The sequence below is a fragment of the Acomys minous genome (genome assembly GCF_964271855.1).
Source record: "Acomys minous genome assembly, chromosome: 1".
NCBI classification, from domain to species: domain Eukaryota; kingdom Metazoa; phylum Chordata; class Mammalia; order Rodentia; family Muridae; genus Acomys; species Acomys minous.
Genome location: NC_140483.1, coordinates 38,620,920 through 38,648,416, shown reverse-complemented (window position 1 = coordinate 38,648,416; position 27,497 = coordinate 38,620,920). Strand labels below are relative to the sequence as shown.

General features: G+C 45.2%; 1 long non-coding RNA gene across 3 annotated transcripts; it reads left to right on the top strand.

Annotated features, from left to right (window-relative positions):
* On the top strand, positions 1–27,264 carry LOC311593859. 3 transcript variants are annotated; one of them, XR_014777843.1, is made up of 4 exons: positions 1–187; positions 19,455–19,579; positions 21,456–21,550; positions 27,145–27,264. It is a non-coding gene; the product is annotated as an uncharacterized lncRNA (long non-coding RNA). The 3 variants fall into 3 exon arrangements; XR_014777844.1 differs by lacking the exon at positions 1–187 and adding an exon at positions 18,546–18,746; XR_014777845.1 differs by lacking the exon at positions 1–187 and adding an exon at positions 19,131–19,205.
* The last annotated feature ends 233 nt before the right edge of the window (positions 27,265–27,497 follow it).

Here is a 27,497-nt window from a genome sequence, read left to right as displayed (position 1 = left end):
AGAACGAGGTGCCTTGAGCTGTTGCTCAGTAGAGGGGACCTGAGGTGGCTTTGCTGCTCCTTTCTTCCTGAGCACCAAGCTCATGAGATGCCCCACCACCGGAACCCTGGGCATCTATGACAGCCCGACTTCCCCTTTCCCCTCAGCCTCCCGGATCTCTTACTCTCCCCACCCACTCTTCTTTCAGGTACAATGACTTCATTCCTTCTATACTATAGGAGATAAACAGGGTGGGGTGGCAGGGGTGGGGGAGGGGGTGGAGGTAAGAGAGGAAGACCCAGACATCAACTACTTAAACATAATATTTAAGGACTGGGAGATGGCTCAGTTGATAAAGTGCTTGCTTATGGGTTCTCATGTAGCTCAGGCTGGACTCAGGCTTACCATGTAGCTGAGGATGACCCAGAACCTCTGATATTCCTTCATCTACATTTCTCTACCTTCCCATGCTGGGATTACAGTTTTACGCTCGCCTAGAGACTGAATCCCAGGGCTTTAGGCACGCTAGGTAGACACTACAAACTGGGCAAACCCCCACCCCAACCCCTGCCCCCCCCCCTCTCGCACCCCCACCACTGCTGTGATTTGTTCTTGCTACCGAATGCTATATGGATAATTTAAGTTTGAGCCCAGTTCTCAGAATGTGGCCCTCTGACCTGCAGTATCAGAACTCCCTCGGGCTTACTGAACGCAGAACTCTTGAAGCAAATCATAGAAATCTGAATTTTTAACAAGCCCACAAAAATCCGAGAAGCCTTGGACTAGAGGAATGTTCGTGGAGTTGGGGTTAGTGGGGCGAGTCTGCCTTCTCTGGTGTGTTCTTTCAGGTACGTGGTCTAGTTCACAGACCTTGCCTCTCAGTCTGGGGCAAGAGTGAGCCAGAGCATAGGAAGGACCAGGGGTGGCAGCAGCCATATCTGACGCGGGTGAGGTATCTCCCTCCTCCTGCCAGTCTCTGGCTAGGGCCGTACAACTGCCTGGCCTCCACATTGTGCCCAGCACCACTGCAAGAAGAGCACCCAGGCACATAACACCTGTTCTGACTCAGGCATTCTGTGGCTGGTCTGCCTTAGGCAATGGGGAATAGATTAAAAATGGAGCTTTCCTATCCTTTTAATCTTTTGCTCTTTTTGGGTTAGATACACCTCCTTGGCAACTCTTGCCGCTTTTTTGAGCCTTGCGAGACTTTTTTTTTCTTTTTTTTTCCTTTACATTAATTTATTCGTATTACATCCCAATTGTTATCCCATCTCTTGTATCCTCCCATTCCTCACTCCCTCCCGCTTTCCCCCTACTCCCCTCCCCTATGACTGTGACTGAGGAGGACCTCCTCACCCTGTATATGCTCATAGGGTATCAGATCTCTTCTTGGTAGCCTGCTATCCTTCCTCTGAGTGCAGCCAGGCCTCCCCATCCAGGGGGCGTGGTCAAATACGGGGCGAGACTCAAAATGAGCTCCCGAGATTATGGAGAGGGTGTGTGAATTTATACTTGCCAGAGTCCGTTTTTGTTTTTGACGGCAAGCCACACGTGGCTATCGAGCAATTGAAATGGCAGTTAGGACTCAAGTGCGAGGGACAGGTGCCCAGCAGAACACGAGCACTCAAGTGAGTAACTCACAGAGACAGGCAGCTGACTTAGCCTTTGGAACTAGAGCAACTAGGGTTGACGCTGCACCCTGCGAGTAACACCATTTCTGAACTTCTTCCCTCCTCTCCGCTCTTTCCTTTCCTTCCATCCCCTTCCATTTTCCTCCCTCCTTTCCTCATTTCCCCTTTTAGCGTCTTTCTTTCTTCCCCTTTCCTCCTTCCTCTCCCTCCCCTTCTCTTTCTTCTCCCCTCCCCCTTCCCTTTCTTTCTCCCTCTCTCCCCAATCCCTTCCTCTGTTTTTCCCCCCCCCCCTCTGTGCTGAGGATTGAACCTAGGGCCTTTACCGTATCAGCCAGCACCAATCACTGAGCTTCCATCACTAACTCATCTATAAAATGGGATTATCTCAGATTTTAACTCAAAGGGGTTTTGTCCATTAAGAAAATGATTGTAGAAAACTTAATTCAACTTCAGGCTGCTAATAACTATCCAATAAATTGTGTTTGTTTGTTTGTTTGTTTGTTCAGACAAGTTCTCGCTGTATAGTACTGTCTAGCCTGGAATTTATTATGTAGACCAGGCTGGCCTTGAACTCAGAGTGATCCACAGAGGGTTCTGGAGTTTTGAGTTTAAAGTTGTGCACCACACCAGGCCATTAAACCTTCTTAAGTAAAAGGAGATTTTTAAGGTGTTGGAAAAATGGTTCAGTGGTTAAGAGCACTTCTTGTTCTTTTAGAGGTCTCAGTTTCTGGGTTTGGTTCCCAGCACCCACGCAGGCAACGTATAGCTCCTTGGAACTACACTTACATGGGATACAGTGCCTTCTTCTGGCTTCCAAAGGAATCAGGCACATATGCAGTACACTTAACACACACACATGCAATGCACTCTTAACACACACACACACACATGCAAAACACTCATACACTCATACATAAAACGATAAGTCTTTGAAAAACAACAGCGCAGAGAGAAGAGGTTGTTGCTAGATGGTGTTAGGTCTGTGTGGGAAGTCTGATTCTGAGAGTCTGTAGTATTTAGATTAGCTTTTCATCTCTAAGGACTACCTACAAAAACTGAGTGCTCACACCTTCTCCCCCTTCTCCAACTGGAAGCCCATGGATGGCTCTAGGCTTTCTCCAGCACCATGTTGCTCCCAGTAAAAGACGAGGACGGCGACTGGACTGGCTTGTTAGACCTACAAAACTTGAACGCTTATGTGGCATAGACCATGCATAGAGTCTGGGAGTAAAAAAGGACAGCACACTTCCTGAGTGGCCAAACGGTCTCTTACTGTCATTCATGGAGGTGAGGGAAGTTGTGGGAGTTGCTAGCCATGGACTGAGACTATCCACATGCCTTTGAAGAGGAGTTGTAGTGATTACATTTAAGTGCCAGCACTAACATGATGTTAGATTTTTCTTGCTGTTGGTTTATTGAGACAGAGTCTCACTATGTAGCCCTGGCTTTCCTGGAGCTCACTCTATAGACCAGGCTGGCCTTGAACTCACAGAGATCCACCTGCCTCTGCCTCCCAGGTGCTGGGATGAAAGCTGTGTGCCATCATGCCTGGTGATGTTAGATTCTTATTCTTTTTCAGAGAAGGCAGGTCTCTAGAGAAGGCAGGTCACTCACTAAACTTATAAGAAAACAGGGTAAATTTGAAAATGTGGGCAATCCCAAACCTAGAGAAAAAGGAGGTGGTAGTGCTGGTGCTGGTGCTGATGGTTGTGGTACTAATGCTGGTGATGGTAGTGTTGGTGGTGATACTAGTGCTGCTGGTGCTGGTGCTGCTGGTAGTGATACTAGTGATGGTGGTGGCCCTGGTGCTGGTGATGATGGTGGTGGTACTCACGATGGTGGTGCTAGTGCTGCTGCTGGTGGTGGTGGAAGATACTGTCACATCCTAAAAGCATATCTACAGGTATGAATTATCTGAACTCCTGGAGTGCTGACACTGATTAAACCTGTAACAGCTTATTCAGTAACCCCAGCAGCAGGAGCAGTAACAACAAATCCTTGCTTCAATGGCTACTGTTCAAAACAGCTACAAGTGCAGCAACCTTTTGCTCAGAGGGCTGCCCCCTGGACTGGGTGTTCCAGGTACATGCTCTAGGTGGTTTCCAAGCTTGAGAAGAAAACCAAAAGGTAGAAGTGGCATCCTTGGGCGAGGACAGGTTTACACAGCCTTCCACCTCTCTCTTTGAGTGGTGCTACCTCATTCATCATCACCAATGTCGTCATCGCTCTTGTCGTCATCGTTGTCAAAACAGATGCCCTTTGTTCGACTCTTCCTGAATGCAGGAGCCTCTCCTTTTCATAGGTGAGCTCATTTGATTCTCTTGACAGGCACGAGGGAAGGACTATTATTAAACCATTTCTAAGGATGAGGAAGCTGAATCTCACAGATAACAAATCACTTGCTGAGAGGTAGCAGCCCTGGCTGATGGCCTTAGACAAAGCAGGAAGGGAGCCCTAGACACAAAAGTCTTGACCCTAGGTCAACTCCAAAGACTCTTTTTATAAGAGATATTTCATAATACCAGATGAAGGTCACAAATTATGTAACTCCTGAAATTACAGTGTTAGAAAAAGAATATTTTATCACAAAGAAACATGAAGTACATTTAAAAAAAATAAAGACTGTGTATTTTGTAAGTAAACACTCAAGCACATGAGGTTGTTTGATACAGAATTATCAATAAAGGACTAAAAAATGTCTGAGCAGGCACAGCACTTGTTGTACAAGTAACAAAGACCTGAATCTGCATCCTCAGAACTCATGTAAAAGCTGGGCAACATCACACATGTCTACCTACTGTGAGATGTGAGGCAGAGGCAGGAGAATCTTTAGACGCTCTCAGGCCAGCTAGGCTGCCAGCACAGTGGGGAACAACAAAGGAGAGACCCTGTCTCAAACCCACTGGAAAGTGAAGACCAACACCTGAGGTTGTGCTTTGACCTTCACATACTCTCTGTGGTATGCTTCCTGAACTCACACACATGCATGAATATCCATATATGTTTCATACACACACACACACACACACACACACACACACACACATGAACTACCAATAAAAGTTGTATTTGCCAATGTAATTTACTCAAATACTGCAAATGGAACTAACATCAGTGATGTGACTATCTAAACAGGTGGGCCACTCCCAAACAGAGCAAAACATGTGTGTTGTTTACAGTCTAAGAAAATTTAGTGTATATGGACTGACTCATATAACATGCTTTGTGTTTATGAGCAAGGTGGATTTAAGTCCTAACTCAAAATGAATTAATAGGCAAATGTGTTACTATCCGACTGGACATTCAAAGGGCAAGGTGCATTTTCATTGTGAGGGAACTGACTAATGCTGGAACAGCATTAAATCTAGACATACCCCATATCCCTGCCACAAAAAAGCAAGTGACACCTCTGCCTCAGTGACTGAACAGCAGAGATACTTTGTCCCTTAAGAAAGTCTCTTAATGTCAGGCATTATGGCTCACATCTGTAATCCCAGCACTCAGAGAGACAGAGACAGGTGAATCTCTGTGAGTTCGAGGCCAGCCTGGTCTACAAAGTGAGTCTAGGACAGCCAAGGGCTACACAGAGAAACCTTGTCTCGAAAAGAAAAACCAAAACAATAACAACAATAACAACACCAGAACCCCTGAAAAACTAATGTTTCTTAACTTAATCTTAGGACAGAGTTTCTCATTCTTGGCCCCACATTACAATAACATGAGGGACCTTATCTCTAATGCTAGTTTGATGCCATCTATGGAGACTCTGATGTGATTGGTTAGGGCCATAGCCTATTGCTAAGGTTTCATGTGGTTTTGTCTCCTCCTCCTTTTCCTCTTCTCAGACAGGATCTCATTTGGCCCAGGCTGATCTCCAACTTGTTTTATGGGTGGTGCTGGTCTTGCCCTCCCAATCCTCCTGCCTCTACCCTCTGAGTGCTGGAATTGCAGACATGCACCTGCTGCCAGGGCCAGCTCTGTGCTGCTAATCTTTATTGTGAACCTAAGATGTTTATATTCTTGTTTCAATCCACTATAATAGAGAATCCAATTAAGTGCCTGAACTAATATCAAGCTAGCAGGGAGTTGGCACATGCAGGGAAGTAAACATTTAGAATCTATCAACCAGTCAATGCCATTTTAAATAGAGTAACTTTGACTTTTGTTCACTTGTTTGCTTTTTTTTTTTTTTCTGAGGTGAGTCTATTTATACAGTACAGTTGTCTACAACTTTCTACGTTGTCTCAAACTTTCAATTCTCCTGCTTTAGCCTATTGAGTGTTGGAATTACAAGTGTTAGCCACCCTGGCGGGCTAGATTTTAATTTTGATGAAGTTCCTTCTATGGTTTATCTTTTCAGAAGCAGTTGTACAAGCCAGGCTCAGGAAGATTTCCTCCCATGCTTTTTTTGAGAAGTTTTGTTTTGTTTTGGTGTTTGTTTGTTTGTTTGGTTTTTTTGGTTTTTTGAGACAGGATTTCTCTGTGTAGCCTTGACTGTCCTGGACTCGCTTTGTAGACAGGCTGGACTCGAACTCATAGAGATCTGCCTACTTCTGCCTCCTGGGAGCTGGGATTACTGGCATGTATCACCATTTCCTGTTTTGTTTTGTTTTTTTTTTTAGAAGTTCTGATAGTGATAACTTTTACTTTTAGGTCTGTTTTTCATTTAATTGTCTTTTTAAGAATAGAATTAGTCAGGACGGCCACAGCTACATAGAGAAACCCTGTCTCGAAAAACAACAAACAAAAAAGCAGAATTATTATAATTTTTTTATTTTAAGTCACGTGTTGGGAGGGATGGGAGGATACACGCATGTTCAGGTGCCTGCAGTGGCCAGAAGAGAGCAACAGTGAAGCTCCTGACACGGTGCTAGGAGTCAAAGCGACGAGCACGCTCAACTACCGAGCCATAGCTCCAGCCTCAGTGTAAAGATTCTAAAAACATCACCACATGCTTTATAGATGCCCGTGGAACAGTAGAAGAATATGGCATGATGTCTTCTTCCTTGAAACATTCTCTCAAAGTTGTTCTCCCATCAAAACCTCTTACGACGTTGCCATCTTTCTCATTTGACTCATTCTCCTGAGAGCCGTCCCTCCAATTCCCCCAAGTCTACTTTTTCTAAGATAAGACAAAAAGAAACCCATAAAACCCCCAAACCACCCTGGCTGTGGAATGTCTTTGTTTCAGAATAACTGTCCAGAAAACAGGGTAATGCTCAACCCTTTCCAGTCTCTACCAGCCCTGACCAGATAAAGCCCTGACCACCATGCTCACAGACAATCCCTACATTGTTTACAAAATAATCTTCAACACAGGGACCCAGGGAACAGACCCCCAACAGGAAGGTGAGGCCCGAGCTGGATGCTGTAATTACAGAGGACATCTGGGCTAAAGTCTAGCCGCTCTGACCTCACACTGAATGTCCTATGGCCCCGACACTGGCTGTGGAGCTTCGGTAGGAGGCTAGAGGAGACAGATGCTAGGCAGAGGACCCTGTCCTCTGATTTCATGCAGCTCCAAAAGACTTGATTTCAGAGCAGAAACAGAAAAGAACTTTGTATGTACCCACAGGTTTAATTGCGAAGTTTATGGCATATTCCCACCCCCTTTGACATCCTGGGAAGGACAAGAGGAAGCAGAGAATGGACTTTGTTCAATCTTGATTAGATATGGGGAAGAATGCCTCTCACAGTTAGGCTCAGGCCCTTTACTGTTTGTGTCACAATTGTCCTGGCAGGAAAGTCTCTCCTGCTCCCTGCCTGACCCTTCTTAACTCAATCTTTTATACAAATCCAGTCTACCCAGGCATTTTCTGTGTGATTCTCTTTCTTGCCTTAAATTTCTGTCATTTTAACAGAGAGAGAGAGAGAGAGAGAGAGAGAGAGAGAGAGAGAGAGAGAGAAAGAGAGAACACAGAAGCAGAGAGAGAACCCATTAGCAAGTTCCATTTCAATGGGAAAAAATCAGAGACATATTGACTACATTTTTCTTTCTATGCTTTGCCACCATGGCCACTGCCGCCGCTGCTTCCTCCTCCTCTTCCTCCTTCTCCTCCTCCTCCTCCTCCTCCTCCACATTTTCCTCTTTTCAGACAGAATTTCAATTAGCCCAGGATGGTCTGCAACTTGTCTTATAGCCATTGCTAGCCTTGAATTCCTGATCCCTCTGCCTCGACCTCCTGAGTGCTGGGATTGCAGACATGAACTTATTACCAGGGGAACCAACTACAGTCATCTGAGATGAGGAAAACTCAACTTAGAACATCCATAAGGTTGGGCTATAAGCAAGCTTGTAGGGCATTTTCTTAATTAGTGATTGACAAGGGGAGATGTCAGTCCTGGGTTGTATAAGAAAACAGGTTGAGCAAGCAAATAAGCACCACTTTTCCATGGCCTCTGCATCAGCTCCTACCTCCAGGTTCCTGCCCTGACTGAGTTCCTGTTCTGACTTCTTTGTGATGAAGAGTAATGTGGAACTGTAGGCCAAATAAACCCTTTTCTCAAGTTTCTTTTGGTCATGGTGTTTTGTCGCAGCAACAGTAACCCTAATTAGGACACAGTGTATCAAATGAATGCACCTAAGATCCTCTCTGATTGAGTCCTGACAATGCTGTCCTCCATGTCTGGCTAGATTTCTAGCGATGTGCCTAAAATTGGCTCCCTGGAGGAATACTCTCAAGCTGTGGTTCAAACAGAATGTAACGGGGAGGTAGCAAGAAGTTTGGCAAACCTTTGAAAGCCAAAGTGCGAAGTGTGAGCTTGCATTTATGGGACTCCATACAATAGACTGAGCCACACAGGTGAAGCTTCACTTGTTCCTGATTGCTTTTAAGGTGCACACTGTTCTTTTCAATTGAGTTGTATGTGCTCTGGGAGCAGCTGAAATCCCACCTAGCATTGACTGTGTTTCTTCTCTACACCTGTTCCAGGATATAGGAAGTTACCAAAAACCCTATCAGTTGGTAGCTTTGAATGTCCTACTAAGGAAGAGGTACTGGCCTTTAGAAAGAGGCTTTGTGAAAAACCTTACAAAAGCAGAGAGATATGGGTTTTCATTTTAATATAGCGTCTGAGATTGCTTATACAAAATGGCTAGGTCTCTTGATTTTCCCCTTTACTCCACTAGGAGGCAGCATCATGCCTGTTGCGCTCAAGGACAGGGGTCCTTTAAATAAATACTTAATACACATGTAAGTAAGTATATGTCCCCACAGTGTGAACGCACACCTTAATCTCTGACCTTAATTGATTGGGAATATGTTGCTGGGGTCTTCTGGCCAAAAGCTCAAGGCAGAAGGTTCTGGAACACACCACTCTAACCTCTAATTATCCCCCAAGGAATTGCTTCATGTGCCAATGAAAACTGAAGCATCCTTGAGAACTGATTTCACAAGCAGCAATCGAAGAGTTCAAAGATCGTAAAACTCCACAGTAGAGGAGTGTGCAGAGGGTGGCGTGTTGTGTTTTTCATGGAATTTTATGCAACCTTGAGTCCCTAGGGAGTTTTTGCAAGCAGCTCAGGGTGTGCTGGGCCTCTTGTTGTGGCTTGTTTTTGACTTCAAGATTGTTGCAGCAGTGTGGTTCTTGTGCTCATGTCAATAGCTTAAAGACTCAGGACGACAGAAAGGCAATGCCCCAGAAAGCTGTCACAGCATGCCTTAGGCATGCTTTTCTAAAAGGCCCAGATTTTCTGCATCTGCTGGTCTCATCTGATTTTTGTCAATTTGCATATTGTACATTGTCTGGGCATTTTAGGTTGTCCTGGGAAGTATTTGTCCATTCAACAGAACTTCCAAAAGCTTGCTACATCAGAGAAATTCAGGTTATGGGTGAGTCACAAGAGGAACAGCCAAAGCCAAGGGCATGGGCAGCCTCCCTCAGAGACAGCTCCTGCCACGGCTAAGCTTGGCCTTCCAGTGTGCTTTGAGAGGTGACTAGTGTCAAGTTGAAGATTAGAAGATTGTGTGTATGTGTGTGTGCGCGTGCGCACGCGCAGACATAGAGGAAAGACTTAGAAGGGAATCCAGCTCTTTCCTCTGAGCTTTGCTCACTTTATTGCAATATCTGTTCTATTTCAGACACCTGGAGCTGAGCCCATGGTGCTTTGGGAGGTAGGCCTGTATACTGGTATGGGTCATTGTCCTACCATACTGCTTGATTTGTTGTTCAGTGGCACTTCTGGACAATAAAGTGAGTTACGTGACTTTTGTTCCCAGGGCATAAACAAAGTTCTGCTTACGTTATGCCATGTCTATGAAGTGTATGAAAGTATCCCATATAAGTGATATGCATCTTAATTTAGATCACTTTGCTATGGTCTGAATCTCTAATGTCGATTATAGGCTCAAGTGCTTCGCCACTTGAGCTCCAGTTCCGGGAGGCTATAGAGCCCTCGGCAGCTGTGGCCTCACCATCAGAAGTCAGTATATCCTTGTGACACTTACAGGTCTATCTATTTCTGGTTCCAGCCTGCACTCTTTGCTTCCTGGTGAGCCACCTCACCTTTCTGCTAACATGGACTAAGCCACACCCACCACTGCACCTTTCTACCACAATGGGCTGTCCCTTCTGAGACTTCTCTTCCTGTGAGCTGTTTCTATTAGGCATTTTTGTCACAGCCACAGGGAAAAATAACTAGTACATGCGTCATTTCACAAAGATGCATGCAATCATCTGAATCTTTGAAAAAACTATGCCAGTAGGGCTTGCTCCACACATTGTTGCCACAAACCTTAAGTTTATAAATAACACAGCATCTATAAAGCAAACTAAAGTAACGTAAAAGAAAACACAGGTGTGGGTATATATACTGAAGATGGCCTCCAAGCCAACAAGGGTCACAATTGTGCTGGACTGTGCTTTAGCCACTGGTTCTCAAAAAAGTAAAGAATAGTTTGACTGCTCTGGGGGCAGGTAACTGCCCTCTGATTGGACTAGATTGCAGATACAACTGGGTGTTTTTTTTTTCTCTTTTATTAATTAATTAATTTATGCACTTTACATTCCAGTCATGGCTCCCTCCTCCCTCTCCTCCCAGACTCACTCTCCTTGCCCCTTTCCCCCTCCCCTGGTTCTCAGAAAAGGGAGCCCCCTCCTACCCACCCACTCCAGCTCAAGTCACATCAAGACTGAGTTCATCTCCTTTCCATGTGGCCTGGCAAGTGGTGTCCTGTCAGGGAGAAATGATTGAAAAGCAGGCAACAGAATCCATGTTGGAGACAGCCCACGTTCCCTTTACTAAGAGACCCACATGAAGCCTGAGCTGCCGATCAGCTACACTCATCTAGAGGGCCTAAGTCCAGTCCATACAAAGTCCTTGGTTGGTGCTTCAGACCCCACAAACACCTCTGGGCCCTGGTGAGTTGGCTCTGTTGGTCTTCTTGGAGCTCTAGTCACTTCTGGGTCCTTTGATCCCCATCCCCCCACAGTTTTCTGCTAGACACCCTGTGCTCTGCCCAATGTTTGACTATGAGTCTCAGCACAGCGGGTGTTTCTTAATAGACCTCTAATCTAATGAGATAGATGTAGTTCTCATTTGTTCAATTATGTATTAAGGATTGTTGAATAATTCCCCCTGGAAAATCAACCAAGAGACTTTGACTCCAGATTTGGATAGAGACACAAACACCCTTGTGATGCAAAGATCTCAGCACCATACCTTTATTCTTCTGTTCAGAATGCTCTGGAAAGCCTCCTCTCCACCAAGCACTATTCTAAATGCAGCAATCTTAAGTTACCAAGGAGGACAGATGTGAGTCTCTCTGTGAAGTGTGCCCGTTCTCTGTGAGACCTCAGACAAGGCTCAGTTTTCCAGGACTTCTTCCTCTTCTCGCTTGTGCAGCCCTGCTCTGCTCACGGAAGGCCAGCCACTCACTGCTCATGTTTTGCTCACATTCCAGGACTTTAAGGAACAAGCTGTTCATGCTTCTTTGGCTCCAGTCTCTGTGTTCTGGTGCCATTAGTTACGATACAAACTCAGAGAGTCTATTTTATAGAACTGAATTCAATTCTGTTTTCAAATTATCTGAGATGCTGATGCTGCCCATCTCCTTTCCATCGGGAAAGCAAGCGGGGTGTGCAAGGACAGCTTGCTAAGGGTCCCTGGGGTAAGACCCAACCCATTATTTCACCATTTCCTCACAGCACACAGAGATGGGTGGAGGAGAACAGGAAAGGGGAGACTGGTTCTTTCCCGAATGATTGTTTAGACCCCCACACCCCACTTCAAGAGAACCACGCTCCACCCATTAAGGAAGCAGCTCTCAGAGGCATTCCAGGGACAGCGCCAACTGCTGACATAATGAATGGCCCATACCAGGAAGGACAGGGCCAGTTGCTACCGTAATGGATGGTCCACACACCAGGAAGTGGAATTTGCCAACAACCAGGATGTCCGTGATGGGAAGTGGTAATTATCAGAACTCAACACGGAGGAATAGGATCTGACCCATCCCAGCATGATGCTTTGTGCAGCATCTGCTCTGGGCTGCTTACATGAATGCCGAGGGACTGTGAGAACACATGAAGGAATGATCAACAAGTTCTTGCTTCCTCCTCCAAGAAACTCTTCGAGGCATCACCAATTCACGTTCCTGCTATACAGCAAGGATGAGGGATTTAGTGAGGCTTCCCTAGTCTGGAAACATTATGCTAGTCAAGAAGGCTGGGCTGTTTTTAGGTATAGGCCAGACAGGAGAGTGACTGTAAAGGATGTCTTCCCAAAGCCTGTCACATGGTCTCCAGTGCTGCTTCTCTGCACGGCTAGTCCTGAGCTTGTGGTCCTGCCCAAAACAGGGATTGGCAATATATGGATAAAGGATTAATGGCTGCCCAGTCCTACAACACTGAAGTCTGTGACAATGGGAAACCAGCCTGGCCCTTTTCAATTTGCCACCCACAGGATGGAGATGGAGTCATCAATAGCACCCTCTCAAAGGGTCACGATGACAATTAAGTTTCATTTACATATGCTGCACATAAAATGCCTCATGGGGAGTGAGTGCTGGATAAATGGCAGCTAGCAGTGTGAGCAGCTCAAGGCACAGCACTTACTTCATCGCACTCCTTAGCTGGTTCTGATTGACAGCAATGGGGTTGAGCTTGGAGAAAGTAGAGCAAAGAGTCAGGTTGTAGATTCCTTCTGAGCCTGTGGTCAGATTTCAGCTCAACCCCTTTTGTGGGCCTAGTCGAGTATCCAAGGGAAAGCAACGTAGGCTTCTTTTTCAGTGTAGAGAACAGACATGTACTTTGTAGAGATACCCCAAGGTTTGTGGAAAACCCTGCAGTGATGGTGCCAAGGGATGTACTTCTAGATGAACATCATAAAGAGCTCTAGGACTGTAGAAATATTAATTCCCTCCCCCAGCTTTTTAAAAGCAATAATTGCTTAATAAAGTTTATATGCCTATGATATATGGTGAGATATACATGATTAAATCAAGTCATATGACACATGCACATGTTACTTCATTGTGGAGAGAACATTCATGTTAGCAGTTCTCAAGTATCCTCTACTTTAGTTACTCGCCATGCTGCACACTAGATATCTAGGACTTAATCATTGTGCCAAGCTGAAACTTTGTGATCTTTGGCTAACATCCTTTGCCTGATTGATACCTTGTAGCCACCACTCTATTCCTGACTTCCGTGAGTTCAGCATTTTAGATTTTGTGTATGAGTAAGATCATGTGTGACGATTGTCTCCATGCTTGGCTTCTTTCACTCAGCACAGTGACATTTACATTTCAAATTGTAAAGTCTTACTCTTTCCTGCTGAATAGTATTACATTGTGGAAACTTATCTCATTTTTCTTACCCACTCATCTGTTAGTGAACACTTACATTACTTTTACATATTAGTTGTTGTGAATAATGCAGATTTCACCGGGCTGTTCTTTATCTTAAGTGAGAGGAAGGCAAGAGGAAATGTTGCCTAACAGCTACTAGAGTATGTCTTGTGAGAAAAGAACAAATTCTGGAAGCAAATTAGCCTCCCTCCAAGAAGGTAGGGAACATAATTGCCAGAAAAGAGTTAATTACCTTTGTTAAAATATAAACAAATATAAAATAAAATATTGAAGGGAATGCAGTAGTTTTGACAAATGATTGTGCTTAAAAACTACTACCATAATCAAGGTGTTACACATTTTATTACCCCCAAAAGTTTCCTGGTAGTTCTTTATTATAGGTAACCTCTCCCTATCTGTTTTCTGCCATGATAGGGTAATTTTTTTTCTATTGGAGAAATTATTAGAATGATATCACCTCCTATGTACTCTTCTAAATGGTATTTTTCCCATCCATGTTGTTCCATGTACCCATTGATTGCTTATTTTCATGGCTGAATAATATTCTATTGTCTATTTATAGTTTAAAGGTTTTTTATTTTATTCTGTTTTAAATTTTTTTATTGTATTTCTTTTTTATATATACATTTATATTATTACACATAAATAAAATAAGCTACATACAGCAAGAACAACCACAAAATAGGAATTACATAAACGTTACATTCATAGTGTTTTGGCTATTTGTATTTGGCAACCTTGAAGAAAACATCTTTCTTATCTTGGTGAGTCTAAAATTCTGAATGTAAATCAATATCTCTCATATCTCATCTCTATCGACTTAAAACATCTATCTAGACCTAAAAACATCTTTGTTTGTTTGTTTGTTTTTTGAGACAGAGTCTCTCTGTGTTAGCCTTGGCTGTCCTGGACTTGCTTTGTAGACCAGGCTGGCCTCAAACTCACAGCGATCCACCTACCTGCCTCTGCCTCCCGAGTACTAGGATTAAAGGTGTGTGCCACCACGCCTGGCTAGACCTAAAAACATCTAAGCTTAATTGTAAGACTATACTATCTGGTCTTCAACCCCATCAGAAATTTGAAAAGGAATAAAATTTAATTACCTGAATAAATCGGAAGTGCAGGCGAGCAGCTTCCAAAATGAAAAAATGACAGAGACAATTTGCTGCCTGCACAGTCACCCCAAACTCTCTATAGCATTGGAGCATCATCTTTGGCGTTCTGGCCCAAAATATGTGACAGACATATTTGTGAGGCAGGAACTGAGAACCTGCCTACCCTGTCTTGGCAGAGTTTGGCCATTGACTCTGCCTGCATCCAAGCTTGCCCATTTTTAAACAGAATTCTGTCTATGGTAGACATGAGGACATTTTGTCCAGTGGCTTGTTTGTCGCATTTGAAGTTTAACAGATAGATGAGACCTTATAGATATATAAGGTAAAATAGTTTGATAGGATCTTCAAAAGCCTTCAGAGACCTAAAGACTATGGCATTTAAAGATGGTTTTATTATTTTAAAGATTGATTAACTCCTCAGATAGGTTAACTCCTGGCAACACCCAGCCTACCTCAAAGAAGATGATGAGCATCAAAGAACCTCCTTATGGAGATGGCTTCTCCTTGATCGATCTGTTTTACAGACAAGGCAACTGAGGCCCACGAAGATTAATCCCTCACTGTAGTCACACAGGTGTCGTCAGTCCTGGGATGCTAACTTCCTGTGTCATGGTATGGTTTTGCTCTCTCTTCCAACATATTGCTTTTTTTTTTCCTCTGTGGGGAACATTTATTTTTCTAAAACTGAAGTATATTAACCATGCGAAATGAGTGCTCTTTCTCCTCAGGCTGCTGTCAAATTATGAACATAAGAACCCAGGGTTCTTTCAGTGCCAGAGGACTTGGGCACTACTTCTGTCTCCAGGATGTGGGAAGCAACTGATTGATCAGTATGTTGAGCGAGATGCCGAGAATGTGCGGTAACATCCTTGGAAGCTGTTAGCTTCAGAGTGAACTCCAGAGTAGCCTTGATAGGTTGTGAGAATCTACGCTCGTGCGCACGCACGCACGCACAGATGTACACATGCACACAAGTGTACTCAGACATGGAGAACAGTGAGTTACACACTGGCACTGGCAGCCACGCCACAGGAGAGACAAAGCTGCTGCAAATCAGGTTTCACATGTAAACCAGGACGCTACTTTTCAGAGTTTTACTCTGGAATAGACTATGAAAAAGAATGGGGGAAAAGTAATGTCTTCCCTCAAAAATGTGTTTCCATTTGCTTGCCCCTCAAATAGTTCCATCCAGTGCTGTGGGCCCCGAGGACCGTGTAATGCTTTTTAGCGTTCCTGGAACATCTGAATGCTGTAGGGGAAGCGGGGAGAGTGAGTCGCAGCTGGCAGGGCTGGGAGGTGTATTAGTCAGGGTTCTCTCTACAGGAACAGAACAGATAGAACGAGTCTATATTTATTAAGAGGGGATTTATTAGAGTGGCTTACAGGATGTGGTCCAGCTTGTCCAACAGTGGCTGTCTGCCAACAGAAAGGGCAAGAGTCAGGTAGTTGTTCAGACCATCCCTATTTTTTTAAAAAAAAAGTTGTCACCTGGCTTCTAAACAATGTGTTAGTTCTTCATTTTAGTATTTTATTTCGTCCACTGACTTCCACTAGCAGAAGCTCCAGACCTCCGATCTGGCTGTGTTTTGAGACAGTGCCTTTGAAATGGTAGTGAAGTTCATGTGAGGTCATGGGAGTGGGACCACCATCTGACAAAACCGGTAGGAAGAGGAAAAGGAGCCAGAGTTTCCCCTGAGCGGTGCTAAGGACAGGCTCCTTAGGACAGGCTCCTTAGCATATGACGAGAACCCTCCCAGACACCAAAGCAGCCACCAGGACCCCGAGCTGGAGTTCCTACCCTCCAGATCTCAGAGATAACAAAACTTTTGTTGTGAGGACATGCTGTGGGATTTTGTTATGGTGCTAATATGACTTTCCATTGTGAAAAGAACTTAGCTTCTTTCTACAACCTACACACACACACACACACACACACACACACACACACACACACACATACACACACACACACAACCCCTCAGCTCATCATTTTCTTCTGATTCTAATACTTCTTACCTAGTGACTCCTCCTGACTTGTTTTCTAGTTTGTTCTTAGAGACTTAGGTGTAAAGTGTTTAATTTAAAAAATAAAGCCAGGTGTTGGCGCTCATTACAATTGTCTTAGGGCTCAGTCTGCTGAGGCAGAAAGATCAAGTTTGAGGCCAGCCTGGGTTATGTAATGAGCACTAGGCTACCCTTGAGCTGCAGTGAGGCCTTTCCACAGAGTTCGGTAGCATTCTTCTGGTGCATCTCTGCCCTCACATCTGGCCTGTATGCTCCTGCTTTGCTCATTCACTGAGAGACAGCCATGGCGCAGCTCTCGTGCCATCTCCTTCCTGCCCTGGAAGGCTTCACAGGGATCGCTCCACTTCTTTACCTGTGATGTTTTTAGCGCCTGGACTTGGCTGATGGATGAACTGATCTGTTGGACTTTAGATTGCATTTCTAATGCCATGACTTTGGGCTAAGGCACAGCATCTTGGTCCAGGATATAGTGTATAGCAGGGTTCCCAGCAGCCCACCCTTTGCGTTCTGTAGTAGCCATAAGAATTCTAAATGCACTTAGGTATCTATCTATCTATCATCTAACTATCACCTACCTATCTATCTATTCTATCTGTCTGTCTGTCTGTCTGTCTGTCTATCTATCTGAATTATATTCCAGTGAGGATGCCAGTTATCTTCTCAAGAGAAAAAGTGAAATGTTCCACACTTTATTAATAACCTTAACTTTGGACAATCAGCAAGGAATAGTTTTACAGAATATTATTTTGCTTGTCCTTTTGTTACATGGATCCAAATAATTTTCTATTGAATGAGTTCAGGAAAAGTTTATTTAGTATATCTGACATTCCAGATGTTACTCAGTAGATGAAAGTGACAGCTGGCACTTATACTGTGCCTTCTGTACCCTGCATGCTTGTGTAAGCTAACTTTAATTCTGATAATAGTCATAGAGAGCACTCTTGCTATGACTCTCATTTTACAAATGACAGAAGAGACAGTAAGTGACCTGCTTAGTCTAGCTCAATGGGATGATTTTGCTCCTTTTCTTGGCGACTTTTGGCAATAGCTAGAGCCAGTTTTACTTCTGACCAGTCAAAGTCCTGGGTTATAAAGTAATGAGGATGGTGCCAAATGCCCTACAAATCACATCGCAAACAACCACCCAGCCCAAACTATCAGCAATGATGCTCCCAGTCAGTGTGTAGAATTCCTCTCTGACAACGCTTTTTTCTTTCTTTCTTTCTTTCTTTCTTTCTTTCTTTCTTTCTTTCTTTCTTTCTTTCGGGGGAAGGGGTTTCAAGACAGGGGTTTCAAGGCTCTATAGCCTTGGCTGTCCTGGACTTGCTTAGTAGACCAGGCTGACATCCAACTCACAGCAATCTGCCTACCTCTGCCTCCCAGAGTGCTGGGACTACAGGCATGTGCTACCACACCCAGCTTCTTCTGACAACTCTTATTGGATCACCCACAAACACCTGGTATACGCTGACCTAACCAGGGTAGAGACGAGGGCTGTGGAAACGGCTATTTTCACTCCTTACTTCCTGTTGGGGTAAACAGGACGTGTGTAGCCTGCTGTGGGTAGTATGAAAGTACACTGAAGAGAAGGAGCCTTCCCATGAAGCCGGGACTGGGGACGGCAGAAGGAAAGGCACAGAGACCTGTGTCCTTGGGAACATAACTGGGTTTCACTGAACCGTAACTTTCCCGGCATCTAACCTGTCCTTTGACTTGAGGTTACGTAAGGCAACACGCCCATGTTACTTAAGGCTGCTGGAGGAGCAGCTGTGGGTTCCGGGCAGCTGGAACTACCATCGCCAACTTGTGCTGCCAATCACAGGAGGTTTCTTGGAAAATTCAACCAAGCCTGGACCACGTGATAAGTTGGCTTTTCAGAACTTGACTTCACCACTCTGGCTAAACCTTGACTAGGGAGATTAGGAGATTCTGTCCTCAGCTTGGCTCTCCCGCTCTGATGAATGCTCACAAAGTGGAGACTGTGATCAGTGAGCTGGTAGTCAGAGGACGATCCTGTCTGCTAGTGAAGAAGAAGGGGAGGCTGGGGAGGCGATTTCAGTGCGCTTGGAAACATGGAATATTCCCTGAAAGGATCAGTGCCGGCTCAGGAACCTCATGACCAAGTTCTCAGCACAAAGATTTATTTGCCTGAGAGGGACAAAAAGGGAAGGGAATAAGAGACAAAGGCAGGAGATAGAGAATGGGGAGAAGGGGAAGGGAACGAGGGGTGGGGGAAAGGGTATTTGCCCCAGAGGGGGACAAAGGACTGCCTCTGGATAGAGAGGAGACAGACCTGGCCCATAGACAAATGGCAGTTTATAAAGGTACAAGGGCAAACCCATCTTAGGATGAGGTGCTTACTTTTAATTGAGCATCTTAACTATGTGAGCCAAAGGGGGCTTTTGACTGCTGGACTTCAATACTCTGCTAGTTGGACCTTGGTAGCCAGCCAAGGATAAGAAGCGGCCAAATAAAGGAATAGACCTTGGGGGCTAGCTTTGGGAATGTAATGTAACACTTTTGAGCAAGGCAAAGGGAATGGAGAGGAGGGCGAAGCCTGCCAGAGCCACGTTTTCAAGCTGGCTAAAGTCCCTTCCTTATATGCACATGGGCCAAACACAAACAAGCAAACTGTTGGCCTCCAGGTAAGGCTAGCCTGTCTGCAGGATGTAGGAAGTAGAGTGAAGGGAATGTCCCCCATGCGACTCAGACATTTGAATACTTGGTCCTGGGTTGGTAGTCTCCCCTGGGGAGGCTTTAGGAGATGTGGACTCCCTGGAGGAAGTGTCTATCACCCTGCCCCCACCCCCCCACCCCCGACCCCAGGGCCGACTTTGAGGATCCAAAAGCCATGTGATGTTGCCAGTGTACTCTCTCTGCTTTCTTGTTTGCAGTTCAGGATGTGAGCTCTCAGCTTCTGCCCCACCTGTCATGGCCGCCTGCTGCCAGGCTTCCCCACCACCACTGTGCTGCACTCTCACTTTCTGGACCTGTAAGCCCCAAATAAGTCCTGCCTTCTGTAAGTTGCCTTGGGTCATGGTGTTTGATCATAGCACTAGAAAAGTAACAAATATATAGAGTTATTTGAAGGAGATGATCTTGGAAATAGACTGTCCTCAGCTATGCCATGTGACTTGGGGTGTGTTGAGAGAATTGGAGGTGGGGGAGTGATATTTAAATTTTGCCCCAGCCAAAGTTGTCTTTTAGTGAAAAAAAAATGGTGGCATCCATACAGCACCCCATGGATCCCAGTGGTGGCCACTTCCATTTTTATTCTGGAAACAACAGTCTTGTTGTTACCCAAATAGCTGTATGAGGTAGAAGGCAGCCCACACCTTAGACTCATCTGTGAGAGATGAGGAGTGGAGGATGGGAAACCTTGCCCTAAAGGGTTGAGGATGCCTGAGGTAAGCCCGCTGAATGATTCTCTTCACAGCCACATCACATTAGGGAGTGTCCTGGAGTCTGCACGGACAGGCATTGTTTTGTTTTGAAAGTGAATTCTTAGTTTGGATTCTGAACCCTGGAAAATGTAATTATTTCAACATGAGCTACCGAGAGAAAGCGGTGTTTGGATGATGCGTGGGACTTGGCCACTGTAATGTGTGGGCTTCCCATTGTGACCTCAGCAGTTAGCAGTACCCTTCATCCTGGCTTTGACCACGAACAGCTGTAAGTCCAGGTTCCACGAGGGCACCGTCCTTCAGACCTCTGTGACATAGGCAAAGAAAACAACAAGCATGAAAGCAGATGGCTGGTCCCAACTATTTATTTCCCAGCTTCCTGGATAACAGATCAAGAAAAAAGTGAGTTAACTCTGAGACCACTAGAAGCCAGGCAGGCTCTGGAACGTACAAGTTAGGTCATGTGTGAGCACAAACATCTCCTGATGTTTCTCTCTTTAAAGTGGTCACAAATCCTCAGACCCCTCCCCTTGCAGAAATGTCTACCAGGGTCAGAGTTTCCTGTTTTTGCCTCTTCTCCTAATTGGCCAAATGAGGTTTGATTCGATGACTCCTTGCAGTGGCTTTCAAGAAGGGCAAGCTTTGCTGACTTCCAGGCTCATCCTTCTGTGAGGAGCAGCCACGTGATCTAAGCTTTGCCCACAGCTTGAGGCTCTTCCACTTGTGTTTCCCAATCCCTTACTGTGTTGTCACATTCAGGCCTTTCCCATCTGAGGCTGGGAGAAATAATTTTTTTTTTTTTAGATAAAAGATATATATTATTTGTTATAACTTATTCACATTACATTCTGGTAGTTATCCCCTCACTCTTACTTTCCTGTTTCTACCCTCTCTTCCTCTTTTGCCCTATTCCCCTCCCCTAGACCTCTGATGGGGGGCAGGGCTTCCAACCCCACTGTCTGGCCACAGCCTATCAGGTCTCATCAGGATAGCCTGCATCCCCTTCCTCTGTGTGTCTGCAAGGCCGTCCTGCTAAAGGGCAGTGATCAAATCGTGGGCACCAGAGTGCATGTCAGAGGTTCAGCTGCAGTGGCCCCTCCCCCCCACCAGGTGGATCATCAGTTGTCCATCGCCTACATCTGAACAGGAAAGTCTAGGTTCTCTGCATGCAATGTCCTCGGTTGGTGCATCAGTTTGTGCAGGCCCCACTGTGTCCAGATCTGCCGACCTTGATGGTCTTCCGTGGAGCTCCTGACCCCTCCTGGTTCGTCCTTCCCCCTACTCTTCCAGACAACTCTCAGTGCTTTGACCAGAGTCCAGCATAGAGTCCCAGTATCTGTCTCAATCACCCACTGGGTAGATAGTCTCTCTGAGGACATCTATGTTGGGCTAATATCTACTTATAAGTGAGTATATACCATGCATGTCTTTCTGGGTCTGGGTTACCTCACTCAGGATGATCTTTTCTACTTCTATCTACCTGCCTTGCAGGACTCTATATCTGAGGACAATCTCCTGGAATGAACTATTTGGGTTTTAACCAAGTGACTGGGCATCGGAAACAATACATCATTTAAAACTTCAAGGTAAGCCATATTAGGGGGTCTTGGAACACATTTAATGGACATTAAAAAAAAAAAGATAGTCTCACTGTATAGCTCTGGCTGACCTGGAGCTCACTACATAGGCCAGGTTGGCCTTGAACTCACAGAGGTCTAGAGACCCACCCATTTCTGCCTCTGTGGTGCTATGATAAAAGATGTACACCACCACACTCAACCTCTAACTACTATTTTAAGGGCTGAACTGGAGTGAGAAGAGAAGGTAAAATAGTAGAGGTGCATATATACATGATAGGGAAAAGCCTCTCTGAGTGAAATGTCAGCTGTTGCTTCAGGTCTATGCATTCATCAACATGAAGGCACATATGGTGTCACGGTCTAAATCCCTTTTTCTTTTTGTGAACCACACTTGGAATAATGTGAGAAGGGTGTGGTGGCACACATTTGTGATCCCAGCGCTTAGTAGGTCAAGGTGAGAAGATTCCAGGTTCCTCAGCAGGCTGTCTTAAATAAACAATAGCAAAAAGCTACTAAGATGTAAAATTGGAACTCCAAGAGTCATTATCTTTAAGACTATCTTTGAGAAATGGCAGGCATGTCGGTTTTTGAGATAAGCAGACAGAAATGCTTGTGCTGCAGCATAAACCTACGAGTCGGAAAGCTCCTCTGTCTCTTAGAAAGTAACTCTGAATGGTACCCAGGAAAAGGCACGGTTGTTTAGTCACCTCCCTTTCCTTTGGTTCTTCCCACATCTTCTGGGATTCTTCAAGGAGAGCTGTATTCCAAGAGTGTGAAATAAAGCCAACTGGAAAATCAAAGCAGATGCCCCAAAGCTCTGATGAAAAATATTTACCATAAAGTCTGTTTATATGGGTAGGAGGGCCAGCAGCCCTTGTGGCATCAGAGCAGAGCACCCAGTGCAGAGAGGAAGCAGAAACATCACCCAATCGCTTTGCATCCATTTCCTGGATATTTTAGATTTCTTTCTTTCTTTCTTTCTTTCTTTCTTTCTTTCTTTCTTTCTTTGCACAAAACATCAAGATTACCATTTGGACCATTTTACTAATTAAAAGCAGCCTAAGTGCAGAAAGCAGACGTGCAGTCTTCCCTGAACTTTTATACACGTCTTGGTTTATTTGAAGAGCATGAAGTTGATAGAGCCAGAGGCCTGCTAAGAAAAGAGTACGGCTTGGCTGGGACAGCTGCCAGGGATGGCAGAGCGTCAGGATGGGACACTAGTCTCTCAGGACGCCCCGAATAGAGCTGCCTGGCAGCCCCAGAGACTAGAAGAGGAAGTACTAGACTCAGACAAGCCCAATACTTTAGGAAAAGTGTAAGTGGTATCAGAGTTGTCTGGAGGTCCAGGAAACAAAGGAAGACTGTCTGGCCATTACCAAATCCAGGCAGCAGCAGTACCTGATTGTTCTTTGGCAGCTCTTACTGGGGTGTGCTTAAGAGTAAAACTTCAGTGGTGCCCTTCAAACACAAGCTGGAAATCTCCACTTCTGAAGGGACTCACTGGATAGAAGACACCAACAAATAAGTGTCTGACAAAGAGCAAGTGGCAGCTGCAATGGAGGACCCTAACCTACTGGGAAATGTCAATGGGTGTGCCCTTGAGCCTGGCTGATATGTGTCTTAAGAGCCATTGACCTATAATTGTTTGATGTTCTTAAATCTTTTGTCATTGATTAGAGTAACCAATATCAGATAAGGGTTGGGGTCAAAGGCTTTCACCCCACACAGAGATTGCCCCATTTCAACTAGTTCTCATGAGGGTGAGCGGGCAAGATCACCAAACATGACTTCATACCCAGTGTGGGAGGCATTAAGAGATGACAACAACCAATGACCCCACTGTGAGTCAAACATGATGTGTTCTCCATTGTTTGTTGTCAGCCTAGAAGAAGGAAGAGAGCTGGAACCTCCTCCTTATGAACATTGTGGTGCTAGTCAAGAGAAACTGAAGGATTTGAGATGTATATATCTTTGGGGATGGAAAAGACCCTTCCTCCAATAAGAGGGCAGTCCGGTGTGACTGCCACCCAGCTGGAGTCCTAGTCATGTCCTCTTAAAAGTCTGTTTATCCTGTAGTCTTGGCTGTATTCAAATCTAGGTAAGCCCTAATAACAGTGTTGTCCTACTGTTCATCATCTGCTGTATTTGAACAAGAAACATCCCCCATAAGCAAGTATGTTAAATACTGACCTCCAGCTGGTTTTGCTGTCTTGGAAGCTTCTGGAAAGTTTAGGAAATGGGGCCTATCTGTAGGACTGGCAATATCATTTCCCAGGCTCCTTACCCCCTTTATCTGTTTCCTGACTGTCTTGTTTTTTGTTTGTTTGTTTGTTTGTTTTTGTTTTTGTTTTCCTGTCGCTGTAATAAAATGTCCCAACAAAAGTAACTCAAGAGAGAAAAAGCTTATTTTAGTTCACAGTTCAAGTAGACTGTTACAAGAGGGAAGTTAAGGCAGTAGGAGCTTGAAGCAACTAGCTACGCCACGACCATAGTTGAAGAGAAGAGCGTGATGGATATCCACAGATGCTCAGTTCACTTTCCCCACTTCTGCAATTCAGGATTGCAGGGCACCACCACCACCACAGCCAGGGAGTGGTGCCACCTACAGTGGGCAGGCCCTCCCATTTCAGTCAATGCAATCAAGATAATCTTCCACATTCATGTGCTGAAGCCCTTCCCGTGAGATTCTGGATTCTGTCAGGTTGATAACTAACTATCACAGTCACCTTTGGGGCATGAGCACCCTGCCCCATCATACCCTCCTTGCTCTGGGGAATCAAACACTCTGAAACTGTGACCTCAGACAAGTCTTTCTCCCTTTAAGTTGTTTTCTTGGGTATTTTGGTCACCGGGGAAGAAGCAGATACAGCATCTGTCTGAACCTGTGTGAACTAGGGTGCTGCTGAAATAAGCAGATTTTATATATCCACTCAAGGCTTCAGGACAATGGATCTTGGCGATGGGGCCAGGAAACGGCAGGCATCCCCAGAACACTGGACCTTCTCTCTTGCACAGCCAGCCACTGAAAGGGTAGAGGGACTCAAGCCAGCTCATATCTGGGAGAAGGGCCATTAAGTGGCTTGGGAACAGTATGGAACAGGGTAGTATGCCTCCCAGACACGAAGAATGATGACTAGGGAAGGGCCAGGAAAGACAAGCGACCAGCAGTATTTGTCTCAGTCTAGGAGAGTCTTGGACAAATGTCAGGACTGGAAAGAGAGATAGACTCAAAAACCAAAACCCAAATCCTGTAGCCTAGTTATAGATTTTCCTGAGGCCCCACTGGCTTTCACTTCTCATACTCTATGAAAACCATGCTCCTTCTTCACGTTCCTGAATACTCTTTTCCATCTTCACCCCCATCCGAACACCTATTACCCAACCTACATTTCTTCCTAGTGTAGCCTGGACCCAAATGGAAAGTTTGTTAGAAGAAATAGAAGAGAATGCGGAGCTGCAGGGGAAACTGTTGGTTGCCACGGGAACCATCCTGCCTCTGGGTCTGAATGGCTCTCTGTTCGCTGACGTCCATTCTTCAGGGCAGGCCCTGGCACCAACAGAGACTGGGCACTGTATCCTCTGTGTCTCCCGTTTCCGGCATCCGGCCGGGTGGCATGCACCCCAACAGGTCTCCTGGTAGCAGGCAGGGCGTACAGGATTGAATGTTTCCTCCTGACCTCTTGTCCCGTTGCTGCTGCCCTGCCCAGCTGGGAAGCGAAGGGAAGCAGAGGGTGTTTCCCAGCTGTTTGAAGAGAGAGTTCTTGTTTTCCACTTGCATTTTTTTCTTTTTCTTCTCCTGTCATCCAAACATGAACCATTGGCTGCTTGCCTGTCTCCTGCTGGCCAGCAGTCCTTGCTGGTCTCAAGTCTTGAATTTCTATTTATACTCTAAGAACTGAAGAATTTGTTTTCACCCAGCTTGGTACCCTGGGTGAGCTGCTGTCTGCACTATATCCTCATAAATTTTGCTGCAGGGGCTGACTAGAATGCTTGAAATGACCGTGGCCTGAATGATTCAGGGACACATTAGACAGAGTTGGCCTAGACAGGCAGGGTTTATTAGACTAAGTTGGGAATGGCCAAGGCCTCCAGGTGGCCAGCTCACACTGGGTATGGACTATGTGTGGCCGTGTTGCAGGCCACCATTTCTCACACCAGTTCTCCCAACTGCCAAGTGACCTTACACACTGGATATCCCTTTATCTTCACACTTTTTACTCTGGCTTGGTGAGGCATGTATGTACTGGTCCTAGTTTTTCTTTCTAGAATCACATTATGCTGTCATTGTCATCTTTTCTCAATTACCTGACTCTGGAAACATCAGTCTGTTTTCTGCTTCAAGGTCTTTGCAGATCCAGGTTCCCCTCTCTGAAGCAGTCTTCCTGGTTTGAGTGTACCCCATTGGCTGTCATGTGCTAGGAGACTTAGTCCTCAGAGTGGCATTGTTAGAGGGTGTAGCTTCCAGAGGCAAAGCCTACTTGAAGGTCTTCTTTTCAGGTCACAGAGAGCTTGAGGTGGTCATCACTCAACCTCTTGAACTCTAAGAGGGTTTTCAGAAAAGAAGTAAACGTGGCCCTCTCCTGTCCCTGTCTTGTGGATGGAGATGCAATCTTGCTCCTTTAAGCACTCTTGCCTTTGGTTCAGCCCCAGAGTGGCCTTCCCCATGCAGCATTGTCTGTACTGTCAGGACAGTGAACCTCTACCGCTTAGCAACCCCAAGACCTTTCCTTTGTAAAGTCAGTCCTCTTGACTATTTTATGATAGTAACAGTCCGCTCTCTTTCCAGCTTTTTTCACATGGTTAGGGCCTTCTTATCCTTCAGATCCTAAGGCTGACTCTTTAGTGAGGAGTCTGGAATGTTCCATCAGCACTCCTCTTTGCTCTCACTCCCAGAACTCTTCCCAGCACATCACACTGTAATTACTTGTTTCTGCTTGTCCACTGCTTCCTAACTAAAGCATAGGGGCTCATGAACCAGGAACTTTTTCTGTTTCCACAAACTCTGCCCTTTCAGGGTCTGGTCATAGTGTCTGAAGCGTTGGCTTCTCACTGCACACTTACTGAATAAGTGAAAGATGGGCTAATTTCTGCTCGTAGTTTCCCCTTCCATCCTGAAGTTGGTTGCCTCTTTGTATAAAGCCTTCTTGACCACTTTACCCACAGTTCCCCTCCATGGCCTAAGTTAGGCATCCACTCTGAATTCTCTTTCACCATAGCCAATCTTTGCATGCCACATTATGATGACAGATTCCATGTTCTTTCTCCTTTTTGTCAATCCTGGAAGTAAAACCCAGGCCACAAGCATGTCAAGTAAGTGTGCTACCACCTGGCTCCAAACATTCTTATCCTAAACTAGATGATGGTGAGATATACACGGGTAGGGTCAGCTTTTACTTCTGTGCCCCAGGATCTAGAACAAGACTTGGTACATGGAGATTTTTTTTGTCTTGTACAATGCTGGTTAGGCGAACCAGGGAAAAATTATCAGATGACATTTTGGAGATGCATGAAATTCATTATGCAGCAACTAACTATGAAAAAGAGATAGGGGTGGCCTAGAGTGATTTCTCGGTGTTTGAGAGCACTTACTTCTCTTCCAGAGGACCTGGCTTGGTTCCTTGCACCCACATGGTGGCTCACAACTGCCTGAAACTCCAGCTCTGAGAGATGGGACTCCTTGGCACCTACATGCAAGTAGGTGTGCATACATGCACACGGGATTAAAAAGGTAAATCTTTTGAGTCAGAGAGATGGCTCAGCCATTTAAAGTTAAGGCTCATAACCAGAAATGAGACTGCAGTAAGTTTTAAGTTCCCAGGTTTCTTTATTCTTGATTTTGTCTGACAGAATTCTAGCAGTGGCTGGAGAGATGGGTCAGCAGATAAGAGGATGCACGGCTCGTGCAGAGGATCTGAGTTCGGTTCCTATTAGGTGGCTCACAACTCCAGGTCTA